Source organism: Bemisia tabaci, unplaced genomic scaffold, assembly GCF_918797505.1.
Source record: "Bemisia tabaci unplaced genomic scaffold, PGI_BMITA_v3".
In the NCBI taxonomy this organism is placed as follows: Eukaryota; Metazoa; Arthropoda; class Insecta; order Hemiptera; family Aleyrodidae; genus Bemisia; species Bemisia tabaci.
This window is the reverse complement of record NW_027311792.1, coordinates 760-23671: the sequence shown is the minus strand read 5'-3', so window position 1 is coordinate 23671 and position 22912 is coordinate 760. Positions and strand designations below refer to the sequence as shown.

Sequence of the window (22912 nt, the reverse complement as noted above, 5' to 3'; positions counted from 1 at the left end):
CACTAGGATGAAGACGCGATTTTTTGTGCCAACGAAAACAACGGAACGGAACAATCGCACCGTTTAATCAGAGATGATCAAGATTTCAGATTAATGATGATACGTCCCTGTGAACGATGAATATATCCGCTGCACAGGGAAGAGACCCTCATGGACAAGACGTAATACAGAGAAGAGTCATTGCCTGAAATCACCGACTGGAAAAATGGAACCGAAACGGTCACTTCGCGTAGACAAGACAAGAATATTTTCAAGATATTGCCTCGGATGAAGAAAGAAGATGAAGATCAACGATATGAAGGATCGCGGAATGAATGAAGAGAGGAAGAAGAAGAATCATGAAGAATGTGTGGATATGGAACATGGCGGCAACTTGTGGACGAAAAGTCGTAACTGGCGTGGATTCTGGGATTTGATGGCAGAATTTTTTTCTTCAATAAAAAAGGGTAGTAGAATCGTTTGAACAGAGACTATGTAAGGGCCTTTCATAAAATACGTAACACAAAATTTCGAATTTCCCCACTCCCCGCCACGTAACTCTTAGCGTGTAAAAAAAGAACCTATAACACTCTTCTCGACCCCATCTCCCCCTATAGGGCGTCGCGTATTTTATGAACGGTCCCCAAAGAACTGAAGTAGTGTATACTTTTTCTGAAAGTCTATCATAGGAAATAAATGAAGATAAAGAAAACAAAAAAAAAAAACAAACCAAAAAAAAACAACAAAAAAAACAAAAAAAAACAAAAAAAAACAAAAAAACAAAAAAAACAAAAAAAATACAAAAAAAAACAGAAAAAACCAAAAAAAAACAAAAAACAATAAAAAAAAACAAAAAAAAACAAAAAAACAAATAAACAAAAAAAAAACAAAAAAAAAACAAAAAAAAACAAAAAAAAAACAAAAAAAAACAAAAAACAATAAAAAAAACAAAGAAGAAAAAGAATAAAAAAGAAGAGTTAGGTTAGGTTCATGTATTTTTTGTGAATGTAAATCTGTAGCTCGGAGTCGAAGGATCGTACCTACATATCTTTCATTCTAAGGCCTCTCGGAAATCTTGGTTATTTCCTCTCTCCCCTCGCTCGTCATTTAATGGCCATTTTTAAATACATCGTCTTCATTTAAGTACGTTGATCAAGTTTTTCAAACTTTTTACTAATCAAAAAGTTTAATTTAGAATTCCATGAATACCGTTATTTTCATTCTTCGAAAGATTATTAGTTACGACCCTTTGGCTCTGAGTAATATAAAAAATGTATCCTAATCAAACATTTTGCTGCGAGGCCTTATTGTGGTCTGTCGCTGCATTTGTGAACGCAAAATTTCCTCGGGAACGCACGGCGAAAGCAGCTCTTAGCTTTTACAGTGCTAGGAAGCTGCCGCTCTTTTGGTAACATTTATGATTTCAGCTGCGATAAAAATGTTATTATATTAAGTATTAGGGTGAGCAGGCAGGCAAGGGAACATCGGAAAAAATTTCGATGGACCAGTCGATATTTAGCGTTAATTCGGATCGCGTTTGGCTCCTTTATACGACAAAAGAACAACTAAAGTAGGCAGGTTCAAGCATTGATAGGCCGCTATACTCTTTATCATTTTTTCGGTCGCAGTTCGCCCTTGTTTATTACCGGGGCCGAAGTAATGGTAACCACGGAAACGTAACTGTAACTAAGACTCAAATTTCAGGCTTGAGCTGAAATTTGATCTGAAAATGATGATTTCCTTTACTTGTGTGATCTGTAACCATGTGCACAAGTAAGCACAGCGGGCGATGTGTTTTTGTTCCTCATACAACTAAACCCCAAATTTTTCAACAGCCGTTTACTTGCGACTCTAGGAACACCCTAGTATCCAAGAATAAAAAGTATTAGCATTACTTCTTCATCATGCATTAGTGTAGGTTCTGTGACACCCCTAGTGTTCATTTTTTATTTCGTCATACAGTTATGTAAATTTTCCTATTTAAAAACTGTAAATATTCATTTCTTGGTCACTGTTTGCTAAAAATATCCCCCGAGTTGGTTTTCATGTTTTATTTAAAGGAGATAGTCCACCTTAGAAGAGCCCCTCCTCTATTTAGATCTTCTCACAGGAGCCCTCAAAGCGCCCCCTAGGGGTTTGGGCAAGGGTACCCCTATTTATTTAAAAAGTAATGAGTCACATCATGAGATTTATCTCTACATTTATTTACGTTTCCTTATAAGCATATTTATTTATGTTTAGTTTACTACTCCATCTTTAAGCATTAAATACAGAATTGGCACGTTTTTTTCGTTTATACGAGATTTTTAAAGAATCTGCGTTGAGTCAGTAGTTCATTCCGCGCTTTTAGAGAAGTTTGGATCCTAATGAGCATTGCGAGTGCGACAGTTCAGTAACATTTTACATAGGGTGTCCCAAAACAACGGAGACCAAGTCTGTAATTCGGGAGGTATGATAGATATCGAAATGCGGTTTATGAAAGGTTGTAGCCCATACTATTAGCTATCAAACCTCAAAATTTGAGCTTATTCGGTTGAAAACTCACCGAGTTATAACATTTTTTCGGGGACGAGCTGAACAGAACCCTCCACTATTTTCGAGTGATATTTTTCATTTCGCGAACTGTTCGTGAGTGGCGCTGCAAATCGCGACGCTGTGGATCGGGTGGAGGGATGAAGTGGTATTTGATCTGGATGCAGGTTTTATCCTATTAACATGTGTTTTCATTGCAATCGTCCGCGGGAAAGCTCAGTGCAGCCGAAACCGTCAAGCGTAACCGAGTGTTTTCTCGCGAAGCGCAATGAGTTCGCCCGCTGAGTTGAAACAAGCTGCCGACTCTCGACCCACGGAAAAGCATTTATGCCAACGAAGAATAGTACTTTTCCAAGTCGATTTAGTCCATAAGCAACTGTCATCTCATTTAAAGTATCGAAGGCAGAAAGGCCACGGCAAACGCAATAGCGAATGGCATAACGTTGTTCTTGTTTCAACTCAGCGGGCGAACTCATTGTGCTTCGCGAGAAAACACTCGGTTACGCTTGACGGTTTCGGCTGCACTGAGCTTTCCCGCGGACGATTGCAATGAAAACACATGTTAATAGGATAAAACCTGCATCCAGATCAAATACCACTTCATCCCTCCACCCGATCCACAGCGTCGCGATTTGCAGCGCCACTCACGAACAGTTCGCGAAATGAAAAATATCACTCGAAAATAGTGGAGGGTTCTGTTCAGCTCGTCCCCGAAAAAATGTTATAACTCGGTGAGTTTTCAACCGAATAAGCTCAAATTTTGAGGTTTGATAGCTAATAGTATGGGCTACAACCTTTCATAAACCGCATTTCGATATCTATCATACTTTTTGAATTACAGACTTGGTCTCAGTTGTTTTGGGACACCCTATGTACTTACAGTGTAACTTTACAATCGGGAAACAGGAGTGACTTCATTAATTTTTTCTTACTCATTTACTTTGTTAAAAACGAGTCGGCTTTATGAGCTTAAACATCCGAACTCTTCTGGACGTTTGAAAGTTTCCCAATCTGAGTTGAGAGTTCTTGTCGACGGTACAATATGTGTCTAGAGAAAAACGTGTTGTTTTGAAATATCCCTATTTTTTAAAAATAATGTAATGTGATGTCTTGAGAGAAATACTTGGAGTTCCCCGTGAATCAGTCGAGTCAGCTCTTGTAGTTTGAATAAACATGGCGTAGGAAATGATTATTGTTTGCTGGGCATCCTCACGCTTCCAGCAGATCCGAATGCTTCCATTTTATTGTGTTTTTTGAACCTAAATACCAATATAATTGTGAAAGGATAACATTCACTTCCATCCCTAAACTAAATGTTTGCATTTTTAAATTTTCAACCAGGATTTGAGGTCCCTGTTTTAAGAGCGGTGCTAGGAACGCGAAAATTTAAGAAACCCGATGATACTAAAACTCTTCCTTCAGATTAAAGCCATACGTAATATTTAATATCTTTTTAGAAATCTTCTCTGTGTTGAAATCTTATGAAAGAAAAACCCTACGTCATTGGTCCCGCACCTACCTCTCCCACTCCTCCGTAGTTATTCAAAATGGGAGTCAGAAAACTTTATTTTTTCACAGTTTCCTTGTGGTTTCCCTTACGTGCGATGTATCGTCGGCAAAAAAAGATGAATGAAAACTTACTTTTCAGTTGAAATTTTCATTCATCATTAATCCTAATTGTTATCCCAAACTAATGAAGCTATAATACTTGATTCTGAACCCTAGATTACTGGAGCTCAATTAGAGAAACTGCTTTTTGTGTGCATTATTCTCCAAGCATCCCTGTATTAAGCTCAAGAATTAGATTTGCGTAGGCTCGAGATGATAGTTACTTACGAAACGGCAAAGCAGAGAAAGCAGTAATCAATGCAGATGATGTAGGCATGTACATATTTGTGTGAATAAAGAAGAGAGAGAGAAAAAAAAGAGAACCGATTATGAATCTTACAGTGATGAAACGAGATACTAAGTATTATGATATAGCTTGGCACTTGTGATAATTCAAGCAGGATTTTTTTATCCTCAAAGAGACGAACTAGCACACTCGAGAGTGTTAGTAGTGAAATTAGTCGCCTTAGTTGAGTTTGGTTCGGATAGGCAACTGAACAAACTGCCTGGCAAAACGGAGAGTATTGCCAGGATTTGAAGGCGTTCCAAGCAGACGATGCTTTTTTGAAGTTTTTTGCAAATAAAACTACTCACTTCGGTGATGAAAATTATTGTAGCTTAACGAGTGAATACCCATGCCGCTTGCTAAATGTTGGCGATCGCTAACTGCCTGCGGCAAATACAGATTTTTAGAAGCTCTTAAAATGCATTGATCGGGTTCTAATAATGTCCCTTTCCTTCAAAGAAAATAAAAAGCTCGGCAATGATCATTCAGTTCTATAATCCCGACTTACTTATTTGATTTACGGCTCGCATCGTCCATATTGAGTCCTCCTACAATATCGCAATTTTCGCACAACATTAGCCATCTTATCATTCAGGATGATTAACGATTAAAGAATGAAGCAGTAATTAAAGATACATTAATTTTTCAAAAGCATAACATAGATTCCACTAGAATCTCAACGGTTGGTGCCTGGGTTGTTAGTAAGGCTTGAAAAGGTGAATATTGAAAATGAACTCGCGTTTTAGGGCGCGGCTCAGTGCTGCGCCCTTTCGGAAACGCGACGAAGAGCCTGAGGGCCGTGTTCATAGTCGTTCATAATCAAATTCCTCTTAATTCCTCTTATATTGTAATCTCTCATAAGGGTCTGTTCCCAGAGTTAAAGTTATTTTTAAATTTCACTAGAGATTCATATAATTATTATTTTTTTCTCCTTAATCTTATGTTAATAAGCGATTAGCATTTTGTCGCTTTGTTATACAATTACCTCGTAATTTTCGCAAATTGTTTATATTTCCCCTGTTGGAAGCTAACAATAAAGTATGCCTACTTGAAAAAAAATGAAGAAAAAAAAAAAAAAAAAAAAAAAAAAAAAAAAAACTCCTAATCAATCAGGGAACTCCTGCGGAGATCTCCGTTCATCTCGACTAAAAGCGAGAGAGGGCTTCCCCGAGGAAAGGAGCCACTTAAAGAACGACTAATGAACACGGCCCTCGAGGTGAATCTTCAGGGGGGCCTCGTAGGTTCCGCTGCAGGAGCGACTTGCATCTCTCGGCCGCGGCGTACAATGACGACCGGCGCCGTCAGTTCCGGTAAAAGTGCGTCCACACGGTCCGTCTGACAGTCGAGCGAACGGCCTGCCTAACGGTCCATCAGACATTGCATTCCGTCAGGCAGCATTCTATCGATCTAACTTTACTTTCAGCCTGAGTTTTTCAACTATGGAACGTCATCTGTGTCAAAACAAATTGTCCCAGGGGTGTGAAGGAAGGGGGGTTAAGATGCGGGGAGAAAATAATTGGCCGATAAATAGGGGAGGGCGGAGAGGATGTCCCGGATAAACGCTGAAAATACTTCTCTGTTTGATGAATCACAAGATGGCGCTGCGTGAAAGATACATCTTCTACGCAGTGCCGCCGTAATGGAATCCTTCTTATCGGCGGTGTAATCCATGAGCGAACCGCCTCAAAATGTCTTTGGGGGGGATTGAAAGAGGATTGGGGGCCTGTCCTTAGAAAGCAGGGGGATAACATTCTAAAGAGGCTCTAAGGGGACCTGCAAACGAAATGCTCCTCTTCGCCTCGCTGAAATCCTCCCCCCCCCCTCACATCTTTTATTTATTCATCAGGGACGGACTGGCATACAATTTTCTGGGGATGGGCCCCGCCGATAAATAGATTTGGGGCCCATGGCCCAATTTGATTGAAGGGCCCGCGGGGTGGTAGTGATTTAGGGGGCCCCTGTTAGGCATGTATGACGTAGCTAAGGGGGTGATCATCCCCCAGCCAGTCCGCTCCCTACTACTCACAAAACCCCTCTTCTAACCCCTGGGAATATACAATTCTTGAAAGAAAACCGTAACGGCGTTGACACGGGTGACACTCCATAGTTGAAAATCCTGCAATAGGATGAAAGCGAAGTTAGGTCGGTAGAATGCCGTCCGACGGAATGTCTGAAGGACCGTTTGGCAAGCCGTCAACTCGACTGTTGGACGTCGGACCGGTGGACGCACGAGTAGGAGCCATCCGCAGACCCACCCCGACCGCTGGCCGGACCCCCGTTGGACAGGGGCCCCGTAAACCCTTAGGCTGGTTGCTGCCGCTTTGGTAAAAACGGATGGTTTTTACCGGAGCATTGTTACCCGCCACGGAAAAGAAGGAGTTCGCGTCTGCGACACGAGAGGGACGGTGAAACGGCGCTGCTTCACGATCCCTGTGTCTCGTGACTGCCGTTCAGGGCTGTTTCCGGCGCTGAAATGACAGTTACGAGACACAGGGAAGGTAAGTAACGTCGTCCACTCATACCTCGTGTCTCAGACGCTAACTCCTTTTTTCCGTGGCAGTTAGGTGGGGTTCGTTTTTATTTCTTTCATTTTCTCTTTTTTTCCAGGAAGGTAAGTAGAGTGGTAGTGGTGGTGGTAGAGTAGTAGTAGTAGTAGTAGTAGTAGTAGTAGTAGTAGTAGTGGTAGTGGTAGTGGTAGTGGTAGTGGTAGTGGTAGTGGTAGTGGTAGTGGTAGTGGTAGTGGTAGTAGTGGTAGTAGTAGTATTTTCATTTATTTTCTTTTTCCTCTCTTTTTTCTTTCTTTCCTCCCTTTGTCTCTCATTTCTCTCTTTCCTCCCTTTGTATCTCCTGTCCCGCCTTTTTTCTGTCTTATTTCTCCCTTATTTCTCTCTCTCGGTAGTGGTTGTGGTAATGGTAATGGTAGTGGTAGTAGTAGTAGTAGTAGTAGTAGTAGTAGTAGTAGTAGTAGTAGTAGTAGTAGTAGTGGTAGTAGTAGTAGTAGTAGTAGTAGTAGTAGTAGTAGTAGTAGTAGTAGTAGTAGTAGTAGTAGTAGTAGTAGTAGTAGTAGTGTCTCTCCTGTCCCGCCTTCTTTCTCTCTTATTCCTCTCTCTTATTCCCCATTCTTATTCCTCTCTCTTTTCTCTTTTTCATTCTTTTCTAAAGGGGAGATTAAGGATGGATTATCCTTGCACGGAAAAACATGGTTCATTGTTCTTACAACGCTCAAATTGAATTCCAGGCTCCCAATGCAGCACTGTTACGGAGATCTAAAGAATTGTTAAGAGAAAGGTAAGAGTGTAACCAAGAATAGAAAATTTGGTTGAACCTGGAATTTACTATGAGCATTGTAAGGTCAACGATCCTTTTTTTTCCTTGTAGGGTGGGGAGGCTCAAAGAAACTGAGATCATCTTCCTCCCCCGCGTACACACACTCACGATGTCAAATCATTTTATTTTCCTTTTTCAAGATTCTCATTCTAAATTGTATAATTATTTTCTTCCAGTCTCTTTTTTTCTCATTTTTCTTCCAATTATTTATTATTCTCGTACCCTGGGAAAAAAAAAAAACACATTGGATCTAGAGTCCAGACTCTTGAAAACATCGACAAGAAAAAATACTCCTGATTCGATCGGATTTTTGCTTGAATCAAAACGAAATTCGCTTAAATTAAGAGGTTTAGTTCTTGATTTAAACTAGATTCTGATTGAATCAAGAGTTTTTTTTCTTGTCGATGTTTTTAAGAGTCTGGACTCTAGATCCAATGTGTTTTTTTTTTTTCCAGTATACTTTTGTAAGAATTTGTCTCTCCTTTCACCCCCCCCCCCCCTCCTCCCCTTTTCAATCTCTCGTCTATCTTAGTTCAATGTGACATGTTCATTATTTCTGTATTCTAACAACTACCCTTTCAATGTCTCTCTCTCGCATCTAAATCACTCGGTCTTCTAATGCATTCCTCCATCCTCCTCAGTTTTCTTCTCCTTCCTGGTGAAAATGTCATATCTTTACTTGAAATCCTTTTCACTTCGGACTCCGTTTGACACTCATTTGGCCATTAGAATCCTGTGTTATCCCCATTTTCTCCCTAATTCTTTCGAATTTTCGAACGGACTTAAGAATGAGACGGAACGTCCTTGTATTGAGTATTATTTTGATTTTAAAGATGTGGCCATCCATAATTATTCTTATTTCTAATCTTTCACGGAAGAAAATCGGAAAATCTAATTCTTTGGTTTTCATTTGAGTAAGTGAATGTAGCCACCAAGATACAGAGTAATTTTGACTGTAATTAAAACTGAGATGTGTCCATCAGCCTGCTGGTTATGAGTTGAGTCGAGTCCAAATCAATTTTTATAATTTATCAATGAAGATTTAAAGAGAAATTTATATTTTTTTAAGAGTAAAACAGTAATGAAGCCTGGAGACAGAATTGCGGCTTTTCCTCAATCCAAACACGTGCCCGTCAGCGAGCAAATGTACTTATGAGCTCAGTGAGAAATATTTTCCGAATTTTTTTTATCTCATAAGAAAATGAAAGAAGAATGATGCCTTGCGAGAGGAAAATTCTACATTCTTGTAACGGGAGCAAGTATTTTGTACTAGTCGCTATACGCGTATCCGTTTGTAGTACGGAGGTACGTATATCAGGAGAGTAAAAGTTCTATGCTTTATGAGTTGAGTCAAAAGTTTTTTGCAGAATGAGTTGAGTCAAAAGTTCTTGGTAAATATATGATATGAGTCAATGGTATTTTTAAAAGCAGCTCCCTTTCCTATGATTAAATTTTTAGGAGTACTTGCTATCTCATCATATACATGAATTGTGATGCACCGTGTAAAGTATTATGAACATGTCAACGCGTCAGTCGAGTTTTAAGTGATTTTTCCAAATTTTTTTTTGTTATGAGAGAAATTGGAAGAAATTGTTGGTGCACCTAACGAAACTGCATGTTAATAGAATTTGCGATTCTCTATCAGAACACATCCACTTTTAAATTATGGGTTGAATAAAATGTATAATTTTAATATTTTTTTCATAATAGATGAGAGGAATTGGAGGAGAATTCATAAAATAGGTAGAAACTTAGTTGCTGAGTCGTACGCTACTTACAGGAATATTGCTCTTATCAACGTATGTATAATTTTATGAGTTTAGGCGAAAGTAATTTCTCATTATTTACTGATTAGAGAAATCTGAGAAGAGTGGGTTCACAGGGTAGAACCTGTACGTTAAGGATGGAATTGTACGCTTTTCTGAATTTATCTCCATTTCAGTTTGTAGATTTTTATGAATTGAGCCAAAAGCATCTTGCAGATGCTAGTCGAGTCGAAAGCTCCTTGCAGGTTTTGAGTCGAGTCGAAAGCTTTAGTTGATCTTTATTCTGTAATAAGCGAAGGTTGATGACAGTGATGATACCACAGACAGAACATGTTTTTCATTGTGACGGAAGAATAGCCTCCCATTCAATTTTCATTCACAACTCGTTTCTTTTGCCGCATTCAGATTTATGAGCTCAGGGCGGATTAATTTTTTAATTTTTTTACCTCCTCGAGAAATCGGAGGGGGGGTTATGATTTCAAAGACTAAACCTGTACATGTCAGTGATTGAATTGTTTGCTCTATCGGAACACATCCGCATTCAGATTTTTGAGTTGAATCAAATGCAATGGTTTTTACCTTACTGTTAAATCGGGAAATTGGAGAAAATTATGGATACACGAGGCTAGGTTGTGTACCTAAAATGATGGCATATTGTTTGCCATTTACAAACTAATGTGCTTCATCAGAGTTTCGATTAATTTTATGTTGAGGTAAAAGCACTTAACAGATTCGTGATTTGAGTTAACGGTATTTTAGCTTTTTCCCCGTGATGAGAGGAATTGGAGAACAAAGATGAGTTCTAAAACAGATTATGTACCGCCCTGTGGCAGGATTGCCTTTGATTCTACCTCCAGACTCGTATCTACATCGGTAGATTGAATAATGAGATGAGGACATGGGACTTTTAGTGTACTTTCCGAAAAAAATACACTATTGCATTTTTCTTTTATTTTACTTATGGTGGTAACCAAAGAAAAGAGTAGGTACAGAGCACGGAAACTGTATAACTCGATAATATATGAACTTGATGAATCGTGAACCATTCACCGTCAAAATATGTTTTTACCAACATGCAGAGTATAATGAGCTGATTGTGAGCCGAAACTTTTATAACTTACAAGGTGCAATATGTATATGAGTTGAGTTGGGAGAGTTTTTACTTTTCTCCAGTGACCCAGCCAGAAAACGCATAAAATAAGTAAAATCTTAATTTTTGAATTTTGAAAAAGAAAACATAATGGACCACTAGACAAGGTACGAATTTAAGCGATCTGATACATGTTTCTTAACCAGAATTTCACGTAGAAAACGATTCACACAACGAAAATTACGGAAACCAACTCCTAACGAAGATATTAACGTTTTTATTTCACATTGGTTACGAGGAATTTGAACTGCCCGCTCTCAAGAAACTCAAAACTTTACGTGAGTCAAATCGCGCACTACAACGGTTTCAGCGATCTTCTCAATCGATTAATGTTCATTTCCCACCATGTGTTTTTCAAACTATAAGTAATTTTCTATAGCTGAGCCAAAGTGTCAAGATTGAGGTTGCCAGATTTTTTTATCGCAGAGACGTTCATGATAACGTTTAGCAAGCTATGTGAATCACGTAGAGCATTGAGTTTTCATGAGCGGGTGGTTTGAATTCACGCACCGAGAATCATTAATATCTTTGGAAGGAGCTGATTTCGGTAATATTCGTTGTGCGCATCGTGTTTTACGTGAAATTTTGGTGAAGAAACATGTATCAGAATGCTGAAATTCGTACCTTGTCTAGTGGTCCATTGTGAGTCGAATTTGCTTGTCGAACTCTCGTATGATTGTTGTGGATTGCATTCGCAGCTCCTATAAAACCGTTCAAATTTAATGACAAATACGTATCATAAAATTTTATTTTGCATTTCTGTTAACTAGCAATTACTTTTAAAATTTAAGTCAAAATTATTGTTCTAAGTTTTGCCCTCTCAAACTGATTTCAAATTATAAAAGCAGTTTTAGTTACCGAGCCACCTGACCATTTAAAAAGTTGCTCTCCAGGGAAAGAGCGCAAGAGATCTAGTTTTCTCAATAGCCGATTTCTCAGCGGTTTAACCTCTAGTTACATTTTAAATCAAATTTTGATTTTCTACAACATCCTCTGGACCATCTCTCTCAGCTGCGTCCAGATTTAACATAAATAATAACATTGATTGGACATCATATCATGTGCGATGAGACTACCGAACCTCCAGCAGATATTTTCTCGAAACTCTTTCGGAAAGTTATGATAGTGAACATGCTCAGGCCCTGTATTTGTAAGCTTTGAAATGAGCATGGAACTACGGTAAAAAACCCTTACACTATAATTTATTTATTTCTGGAATGAATCCAGTCGACTCTTTGAAATTGCGTATCATTATCTCTCCGCCATTTTTATTTTATTGTTTATTATGACCTATACATTTCGGACTTTATCTAACATGGGCAGAATTTAAATGAGCGTAGACGAAAATGTATCTTCAACCAATATTTAATATTTTTTTAAATATTTTTATGGCCAAGTTTTTCAGTTTAGTCTCTGTGATAGTGCTGCGCGTGTGAGTGCTTTCAGCTTGGCGTCGGGCAATTGGATAACCCTCTGCTGGTATGTACCTATAAATTCTTCTTTTACCTTTTCTCCCTTACTAGTATGGTCTAATATTTATCTGCTTCTGAATGAATTTGCTGTCGCAGCTGAAACTAACCCTCTATTATCCTTAGCAGCAAGTGGGGTGTATAAGCACAAAAACACGTAACTGATCCCGTGGTTTGACTCATGTTGGGTCACAATCACGTCACACTCTGATTGAATCAGTGAGAACGAAAACACACCAACTCGAAAAAATGAAAATAATCAAGACACACACAAAACTAAACAGTGGATGGGAAAATTGGACGTATTTCTACCAAACAGACCTACGTGAAGGTGAGAAAAATGGGGTGTGCTCGTTAGTTCTCGAGCCGTAAGAGTGCATGAGAACTATGAGGCGCCAGTGACGTCAGCGGCAAAGAAACCGTCGCCGTTGTCGCTCGTGGGCCACTTTAACTCATGAGCCCTGTTAACAGCCCTCTCGTGCCATGCCCGCGGCTCATATATCCCGCATTCAATTGGCGCTTAGTTCCTTTTGGTAGAATGTAAAATCCCGCTTTTCCAATTCTTCAAAAGGAATCACGCCCACTTTTACATTGCTTTTTATGCAGCTTTCTAGAGCGCACCCCATATTTCTCACCTGCACACAGTTCTGTTTGATAGAAATACGTCCTAGTGGCCTAAGAAAAATATTTTTTGTGCCGAAGAACAAGCCCTTCGGGACATTTTGAAGGTATAGGCTGGAGCAGATGCGCCAACTCCAATGACCTTTATGAAACATGACTGCCTTTCATAAAAATAGTATTTTCGAGTTACGGAGTTGGTGTGTTTTCGTTCTCACTGATTCAATTTGAAAAAGACATTTTTTATTTAAATCTAAGTCTCTTGAAAACACGTACTTAATGCTCTTCAGATGCGACGCAATGAACGCGACGATGCGAGCGTTCTGCGGGTGAACAAGGAGCCTTCATTCGTGCGAGATACCACAACAGTTGCAAAAGCCTTCTCGCTACATCCCTCAGCAGGAAGTTCTGGGAATATATCAACGATGGGGCTAAGAATGCCGAGAAAATACAAGAAATAGACCCTCTGATAGTGTGAAAATGGACCGTTATGACGGTTTTTTTTTTCAATGTTTAGTGTGTCCTCAGTATTTGATGTGCAATTTTTATGAGGAATTGGACAACATTTTGCAATTAGGAACTGCAATATCTGACCCGTTTGTAAAATCACATAAATGCATATGGAAACGAATGGCTCATACGTTGTTTTTAAAGTGAGCTCGAAACTATAGTTCCTACTTGCAAAATGTAGTCAGTATTTAGTAAATGAGCATGCTAGTTGGGTGTCAGTGCCACTTAACTTACCTCATTTGTATTTCTCTCCATTTCAATGAGAAGCGTAATATTAACAATAACAATTATAACAATGATCTTTCCATCTTCTGTTTCAGAATTGATAGCTGTGGGCCTCTCATAAGGTACGTTATTTTAGTTTTCTGGATTGACATAATTTCTGATCACTCAACAGTACAATTGAATCAGTGAGAACGTAAACACACCAACTTGGAAAAATGAAAATAATCAAGACACACACAAAACTGCACGGTAGGTGAAGAAGTAACTTTGAGACAAATATTTTTGCTGCCGAAAGACAAGTACTTGCGTCGACACTTTAAAGGTCCAAGTTGGAACAAATGCGCTAACATAAACGACCTTTTTATAAATTAAATGTCTTTCATGGAAGTTGAGCATTTTCGAGTTACCGAGTTGGTGTGTTTTCGTCCTCACTGATTTAATTGAATCGGCTCGTGCCAAAACGTCCGTTGTCCAATACAGGGTTTCATGATTGCAGTGGTTTCTTTTGTCCCTCGACACAGATCGATCTCTTTAGTGAGCGTCTAATTATATTCAAGGGATTTTTTTTTTATAAAATTGTTCCGCATTCCTAACATCTGAAACCATCTTGTGTCTGTAAGTTACAAAAAAATCGTCCTTCAAATTCTGAAACACTGTATTGGACATTGGACGTTTTCGCACGAGCAGATTCGATCATCATCTATACTTTTCAAGTGGATTTATTTCGGAAGAAAAAACTGAATTTCCCTGCCAAAGGTCTATTGCGTTGATCGCCAAATCGCGTTTTGATGGTATAAGCTCATCGATTAGCAAAAAATAATCAGATCTCTTCAAACGCCAAGTTTCTATGTCTAAATCAACGGAGATATCGTTCATTGAAAATCAAGGCTTATAACGTGATCCATCGCGGTAGTGCACAGCATGGTTTCCTCCACCTTGGTGTCATCAATCAATCATTAGTTTGTCTTTCTCGGATGTAACTTTGTAAAATTTTCATACGCGGAAAAATATCCTCGGAAGTAGAACTCACCATTCCGCGATGCGGATGGTCAATGGTCATCCGAGATAAGTGCCAAGAGAAAATGGATTTTTCATTATTTTGAGACCAGTTGCATTCTCTCCATTTTTTATATCTTTGTTTCATCGAACTTTCAAAAATTTCTTCAAGAGCCAAACTATGCTCGGAGAAAGAACTCAAAATTCCGCGCTGCGAAGGGTCATCCGAGACAAGTGGCAAGAGAACATACATTATTCATTATTTTCCGACCAGTCGCATCAAATTTATTTTTTACAGCGCTTTCTTAACATTATCGGATTGAACTTTCAAAAGAAATTCCATAAGCGCCAAAACTTGCTTCCAAAAAGAATTCAAAATTCCGCGCTGCAAATTGGTCATCCAAGCTCTCAAGTTGAGGCCAAAATGGAGGGGATGTCCCACCCTACCTATAGCTGGGTGCGGTAGAAGGGGTGACGACAGATAATGGATGCTTCGCATGACGTCACGTAAAATGATGCAGGTCATTGGTCAAACCGTTGCCTACGAGAATGGAGAGGCCGTAACTATGATTCTGTGACGTCACACTAGTAGATGAAACTCGGCCGCGGTTTAACACGCGTTCTTATGGGAGAACGCTTGCCGCGCGATGATTTCTCGCCGATATCTTTTTCAGGGTTGATCTGACGCAAAATTTCATAAGAACCGTTTCGAAAGAGGATAAAATTTTACTTTAGAAAACTAACTAATTCATTTGTGACATTGTCTAAAAATCGAGGAAATGAAAGCGTAATGCCGAAAATCGTTACTCCACTCAGATTCAAACGGGCCGCTCGCGCAACTTCGGCCGATCGAGGGCCACTCTGATTCGTCCACGCAGCGACTGCCTCACTCATCGATGCACCGATGACCCGGAGATGCTTGTTGTTTTCGGTAAATATCTAAACTACAAAAACCCTCAAAAACATTTTTCGGGCAAAAAATCCGGTCGAGGAAATTGACGTGTCACTTCCTTTTAATCAAGTATAAGATAGGCAAAAACCTTTGATGAATTCCCAAGGTCCACTAAGACTAATAATCATCAAAAAGTTCCAAAAACTTACTCGAAAGGAAAAAAATAAAATGAAAAATAAATCCCTTGCCAAAAATAAATAAAAAACCGATTTTGAGATAAATCCCTCGAATGAACTTGAAATCACAAAATCGGTCGAGGATGTCAATTGAAACTTTCCCCCTTTAATTATGAGCTCCGCAACAAGCGTGACTAGCTTGTACCTTTTCATACACGAGCCGCACGAATTCATCTCTTCTTCTCTCCTCTCCTTCCGTCCATGGACAGAGGTCCAAAATTTTTCGGATTTACTGACGCGACCGGCTGCGGCTCGATGCTCTCAGTGAATCGGTGCCTTCTTATCATCCCTGATGTCGGCTTCAAGTCGGTTGCAGTTTCACCAGTCGACCCATTTTTCCATAACCACATGTTAGACTTTTTCGAAACATGATTCATCTGAAACATGGATTTTTTTTAAGGGAGCTTACCATTTGCTTTGGACGGTAGGTAGGTTGTAAGTAATAATTGTTCTTATACTCTATCAGTTAAGTATAAAATACATCTGTACCATTGGATGACATTTCGACAGACACGTTAGGTCCGGACAAGTGAGGGGATTTCTGAATCGCAAAATTATTAGTGGAATTGTTATAGTGGAGGAGTTGAGTCCCTTCACGGAATGAGCCCCACTTAAGTCGACAGGTTGTACGTGTTTCTCTCTGACTAATGTGTAATCTTAGTAATCCACCCATGTTTACGCACCGAGCCGCAGCCGGTCGCGTCAGTAAATCCGAAAAATTTTGGACCTCTGTCCATGGACGGAAGGAGAGGAGAGAAGAAGAGATGAATTCGTGCGGCTCGTGTATGAAAAGGTACAAGCGAGTCACGCTTGTTGCGGAGCTCATAATTAAAGGGGGGAAAGTTTCAATTGACATCCTCGACCGATTTTGTGATTTCAAGTTCATTCGAGGGATTTATCTCAAAATCGGTTTTTTATTTATTTTTGGCAAGGGATTTATTTTTCATTTTATTTTTTTCCTTTCGAGTAAGTTTTTGGAACTTTTTGATGATTATTAGTCTTAGTGGACCTTGGGAATTCATCAAAGGTTTTTGCCTATCTTATACTTGATTAAAAGGAAGTGACACGTCAATTTCCTCGACCGGATTTTTTGCCCGAAAAATGTTTTTGAGGGTTTTTGTAGTTTATATCAGGTCGTTTTTGGGTGAATAAGTACCTAAAGGTCTGGCTATACGAAGAGCTAGCAAAACTGAAGCATTCGGTGGCTCCCGGAGTTGGGTGTAGGATTTGGGAAGTTCAGAGCAAAGATTACTAAGGACGCCAGATACCGCACGCCGTATACTTGCCGTAGGAAAGAAGCGGCCCCCCAGTCGCCTGCAGCGCCAGGGTAGGCAACCTGTGTAGCGGTATGCCATACTTTAGCCCATCTGTAATGGAAGTGCATGGGAAATTGCACTTCAAATGTGCAGATTATGACCGGCAAATTGCGAAAATTGTTCATTTTAGTCACTAGTCATGGTAAATGGACTCAGAAAATTGAGCAGAGATATTTGCATTAATTTTTTTTTTTTTTGGGGGGGGGGGGGGTTTCGGCATTTTTTAACGATTTAAAACATAAGAAAATTTAATACATTGAATCTTTAACCAAACTTAGCACAGCACGGCGAAACCGGTCAAACACACGGCAAACAGTCTATTCGTTAGCTCGAAGTATGGCATACCGCTAAACAGGTTGCCTACCCTGGAGCTGCAGGGGACTAGGAGGCCGTATTTTATTCCAATGCGGTATCTGGAGTCCTTAGTAATCTTTGGTTCAGAGCGAATCGGAGAACCGGAACGAAAGTAGAGCGCTACTGGTGGAGAAAAGTGAAAGTGTAAACTAGGGTTTCGGCGTTAGCCGCGAGAGAGCGCACCAATGCTGATTCTGATTCTTGCAACTTCCCAGATCCTGAGAACTCGGACCAATGGAGAATTTGCAAGGGTCTGAAATTTGATGAATTTCCTGTTTAAGTGGAATCCTCTGAGTGAACTGAACACGAAGATACCCTTGATTCATAAATTGAGCAATTATTAGAGGAGATATGACAAAATAACCGATTCCGCTAAAATACATGTGTTTAAATGGGAAATGCCGCCAGATGACGTCACAAGGCGGCACATTTTCTCACTTTTAAATCAATTTTTCTCCAATTTCCCATGTCAGAAAAAAATTATGAAAAATATTGCGAACTCAGCTCATTAGGCACTTTCAGATGAAGCAATAAAAAAATTGCGTGCAAATTCTCCATTGCAGCAAAGTAACGTTTAAAAATTGCCCGCGAATTTATTTACTTTCATATAGGGCTTTATAGGATGGCACACATGGCAGCAAAAACTAAGAATATCGTGAAAATGCACTAAAAGAACAAGGGTTTTGAGGAGAATGTATTTTAAGATTGAAGTAGAAATTCGTATGGATAAAAATTTGCCTTCTTATTTTCGAGGTTTTGTTTATTTTGCTCTTGTTGCTGTCCTACCATTTCCTACTTACATTCCCTCTCTCATTCCGTTTATTTCTTGTTGTACCCTTCGTTCCATGGTTCATACTCAGTCTTTCGCTTTAACCGAAATGCAAGAGCCAATCAAAAATTGATCCTACAAGGCGAAACTCTAAGTATGAAACGAATCTGGTGTTCATTGGTTGAGAAGTAACTGCATCATGAAGAATGTGGCCACCACAATTGAGTCCTTATTTTTACTGAACTTCAGACAGTGGGAAACGCACACAGAACTGTTGTCAAATTAAATGATGTTTTTAATTAATAATAATGGAACTATCGTGATCTTTTTATCCAAAGGATTGACGCCAAATCACGGATCGGTTGGAAACAATTGAATCTATGAATCGCTGCGTTGCAGCTAGTGTCTTTTGTCCACCCAATAACAAAAAATTATGTTGGTACCTGCACTTGGTATAAAGATTGACAACTGACTTGACCTATTTGATTTATTATCTTATGTGTTCTTAATGCAGTAAATAAGTCTGGAGATCTAAGTATTGGCATGAGTTCATTAGAGAAAAAGGCTCATCTGAATGTGAGAGGCCAAAGCGGTACTTACGGTCACCATACCTGGGTTCGTAGGCTCACCCTCGTACCTACTGAGACGGCAATCTCCATCTCTTGATCGGAGGATATGCCGCACCTAGTTGGTAAGAGTGGAGAGGCATTTATGATTACATTGATACCATGGGGTCTAATTGTATTTAGCCTTGATTAACACGATCACACTTATTCCAATGGAACTAGGCAGGAACACGTACCTACGTATCTTAATACTGAAGTCCTCTAAACAGATGAGCGATACATTCTGTTACTCTTTTAAATAGAGGAGGAATGGACGCACCCATTTCACACAGCAATTTATGCAAGAAAATGAAGCCTTCATTGTATTTTTATCATCAACTTATGAAATTATGAGAATAAAACGGGTACATACCTTTCATTAAAGACCTTGTTATACATTGTTGGGCAAAATGAAGTTTCTAACAACTCCTGACGCAAAATCAAAGAGACTCAGAAGAAACCAATTTGAGCAAATGCTCACAGTCAAAGACCTTTGATTATGTGACATTAAGTTGACCTATGATTGAACTGTTCCGAAAAGGGATGGAATTGTGCCTCACATACTCAGGTACGCAAGCCACGCGTAACAAGAACGGTAGAAGAGATAGGAGGATTCCAAGATAAATCATGAAGGAAACATGTTCTTAATGTCAATAACATACACTTCAGAGAAGCATAATCACTCCAGAGCACATAGGTTGATGGCAAGATATAGAGCGAATAAATTTTGGTCGAAGTTCAGTGACAGTCGCATGTGAAGGCCGAGGCTCATATTCCAGTAATTTTTAGACTTTAGTCACTGAGCATGCATTCTGTGATGTAAATGCTGCTTCCTCTTTAGAGTTTGGCACAATTTCGGTGTAATTTCGTTAACGTAATTTACCTGAATTACATCTATCGCTTAGGTCAGGTACTGACATAAACATGACGACATAACCTCACTTAAAAATTTGTCACATATTCGTTCAATAAAATAAAGATACCACTTGAACATTTTAAGAGAAACTAAGGTAATAGTATATCGGGCTCCAGTAGAACACGTGAGACGTAATAATATGAGTATGTAAATATAGTAGTTAGCATCTACAAAGAATTAAACTCTTATCCAAATTAGGTAAATCTATTCACAACTAGTTGGAGGCTGGTAACGACCGACCAGGGGAATTTCGTTCCCGAAACTCGAGCTGAACTGGCGAATGAACTGAACGGAATCAACCAATAGCATTGATTGAACCACTACCGGTTTTTTTCTAAATTCAAAAGATTACAGCTAAAATTGTGAAAGATATTAGCCGATGCTGAATTATCCGTGCGATGAAGCCCTATTAAATGTGGTAGAAATGAAATCCTCATATCCTCAACCTTGATCCTTTGTAGGTTTCACTGGAATCGGCCAACGTGTAAGCGAGAAATCTGCTGTGAAAGGTGGTCTTGACGGGGAGGTCGGCAGTCAGTTTAGTCGTTTTTTACGTAATTTCTCTTCTAAAACATTTGGAATGTTAAAATAAAGTCAAAAGCGGCACACACGGTAACATGGCGATTCTTTAGGTACCCACTTTTATGGGTCTAAGGTTTACCGTTATCGCGGAGTTTGAGTGACTTTCTCAGGACCCTGGATTCTTGAAATTCAAATTTCCCGGCAAAGTAAAAAGTAAAATTTTCCTTGTTTTGGGTCATTAAGTGCTTATAACTTTTTGAAAACTCAATGGATCTTAATGAAACTCTTCCACTTTGTAGTCCTAATTGAGATGCGTCCGTAGACACCAAGATCGTAGGAATCCGTGCCGTCGTTTGGGCTGCAGTCGAATGGCAATCTAATCAATTTTCAGATTAAGGGAGTTGCCTGTGACTAAGAGTGTCGGCCACCCGTTTGTTATCGGGACTTTAGTAGGACGCACAGTGCAGTGTCCTTATGGGCGGATGGGAAATAATTCATATCTGATCGAATAATGCATGGAATTCAATGAAATTTTGACAGTGTTAAGTATTCATCATGTACTTGCTTGTATTAAAGTCAAAGTTTCCAAAATTCCCCAAATGATTGAATATGGTGTTGCCAAATTTTGCCAAATGTGCCGTTATTTTTCCACTTATTTTAATGACATGAGTACATTATTTTTGTGGGTAAAAGAGAGAAAACCAACCTGAAATCACAACTAATAAGGCTTACGAGGGTATATCTGGCCCTCTCATAACACCTCCATTTTAAATACAGTGTTGCCAACGCGCCTGGAAAAAGCAGTTTTTTTAGCAATAATTCAAGGATTAAAATGTATAGATTCACGCAAGCTCGCTCCAAAAATCGACTGTATACTTACAGATGCTAACGATGCATATTTTATTTTTTAACTCTGGGCCTAACAAAACTAAGGTCTATCCTTTCTTTCATTCCGAATTTCAATGCTGCGTGAAATGAAAGCTGAAAAATTCAAATATACACTATAAAATAATGAGGTTTCCGAGGATCAGCATGAGAAAAAGGACGAACACTTGGATTTGGTCATATTACAAGTCTTTAATAAAAAGGAAAAGGCATTTCAAAAAATAAAAAATTCAGCACAGTAAAACATCACCGAAAATTTACAGCAAAATTAAACTTCACAAGAGACAAGAGAAAAAAGAAAGATAAAGACAAAAAACCATAAAAATACAAAAAACCATAAAAAATACAAAAAATCCATAAAAAATACAAGACATTTTGTCAAATTTTCGTCTGAGACACGTTTGTTTGCGAATAGTTCTCGGAGTTTCCCCTCAATTGTTGTAACGCACTCCTTTTTCGATGCCCGTGTCCACAAGTCGGAGAGATCTAGTCCAGGCGCCTGGTAGCTAAAAATGAGGCTACCTGGAATTTCGGGTACACAGCGATTTTTTTAATCGACTTTATGTTTTTTGGGTCGCTGAATCCGAATCTGAAGTTTCCAACCGCGTATCTGGTGAGCATTTTCCGCCATTTTGAAAAAATGGCCTAAAAAGGCCTTTTTTGCGGTTTTTTTTATATAGCGGCTACGCATGAGAAAAAGTCCCGGATTTAGTTAATGTTTTGAATAGCTGACATAATTTGGAAGAAAATTGTGTATACATATGCTAGGTTTGCTTAAAAATTGAGGAAGATACAGCATCGTGAACATCGCGCCCATTCACGTTTTCGCGGCGCACCCGTCAACGCGCGATCCGGCTCGCCGCGGTCAGCCAAGTTCCGAAGCGTTCCAAAGTTCCGAAATCCGAGGTTCCTCAATTTTTGAGCAAACTTAGCATATTCATATACCATTTTCTTCCAAATTATGTCAGCTATTCAAAACATTAACTAAATCCGGGACTTTTTCTCATGCGTAGCCGCTATATAAAAAAAAAAACCGCGAAAAAAGGCCTTTTTAGGCCATTTTTTCAAAATGGCGGAAAATGCTCACCAGATACGCGGTAGAAAACTTCAGATTCGGATTCAGCGACCCCAAAAACATAAAGTAAGCCAAAAAAAATCGCTGTGTACCCAAAATTCCAGGTAGACTTACCAGGCGCCTGGACTAATCAGAGTTTTTCAGAGCAAGACCTTGAGACAGAAAAAACGATATAACTTTATTATTCGCAGCCAGACGCAGATGGGACTTGAAAATTCAGAATCTACAGGAAATTTGCAATCATTATCACTTGTCAGGAAAATAGGTTATTTTTGGTTTTTCTTAAAAACGTCTTTAAAGTTTAAGTAAGAGGGAAGAATATTAAATTAGAGTACCATCGAAAAACGTGCTCAAAAGTAATGTTTAGAAGTTGAAAAAATAATTTTTACGATTAAATCTTAATTAAATAACTTACCAGGAGTGTTTGTAGCCATTTTTATCACCAACCGGACATTTGGTACCGTGTCAATCAGCCTTGATCACTGCTATCACAACACTTGCGCGTCATCGGCTACCGGTCACCGCGCGCGGAGCTTAAATCTCATCACCTCCCCTCACGCCAATTCGATGCAAATCAGTGAACAAACATTGAAAATAATACCACCATGTCCCCATTTTTCGTATATCTCATTATTTTTTTCATTTTATATGTTCGAAAATTTGACTTATTTCCATTGGACACTGCACTGTAGGATGTCATTTTCCTCGACCGGGGGTGGCTACCGCCACTCTTGACTAGCTTGACGTCACACAGTGGCCGTAACTGACTAGTTACGGCCTCTCCATTCTCGTAGGCAACGGTCAAACGTATTTACCCGAATGGTTGTACAAGCCTCAACGAATAAATGGTAAAAAACCAGTCGCACCGTGTATGAT

General features: G+C 39.2%; 1 long non-coding RNA gene across 1 annotated transcript in view; it reads left to right on the top strand.

The window, feature by feature from the left end:
- Window positions 1-17494, top strand: part of LOC109039043 (uncharacterized) — a 36720-nt gene extending 19226 nt beyond the window's left edge. The window contains exons 2-3 of the long non-coding RNA XR_011900770.1: window positions 12046-12127; window positions 13566-17494. This is a non-coding gene — a long non-coding RNA (uncharacterized lncRNA). The remainder of the gene's footprint in view (window positions 1-12045; window positions 12128-13565) is intronic.
- Window positions 17495-22912: the final 5418 nt, after the last annotated feature.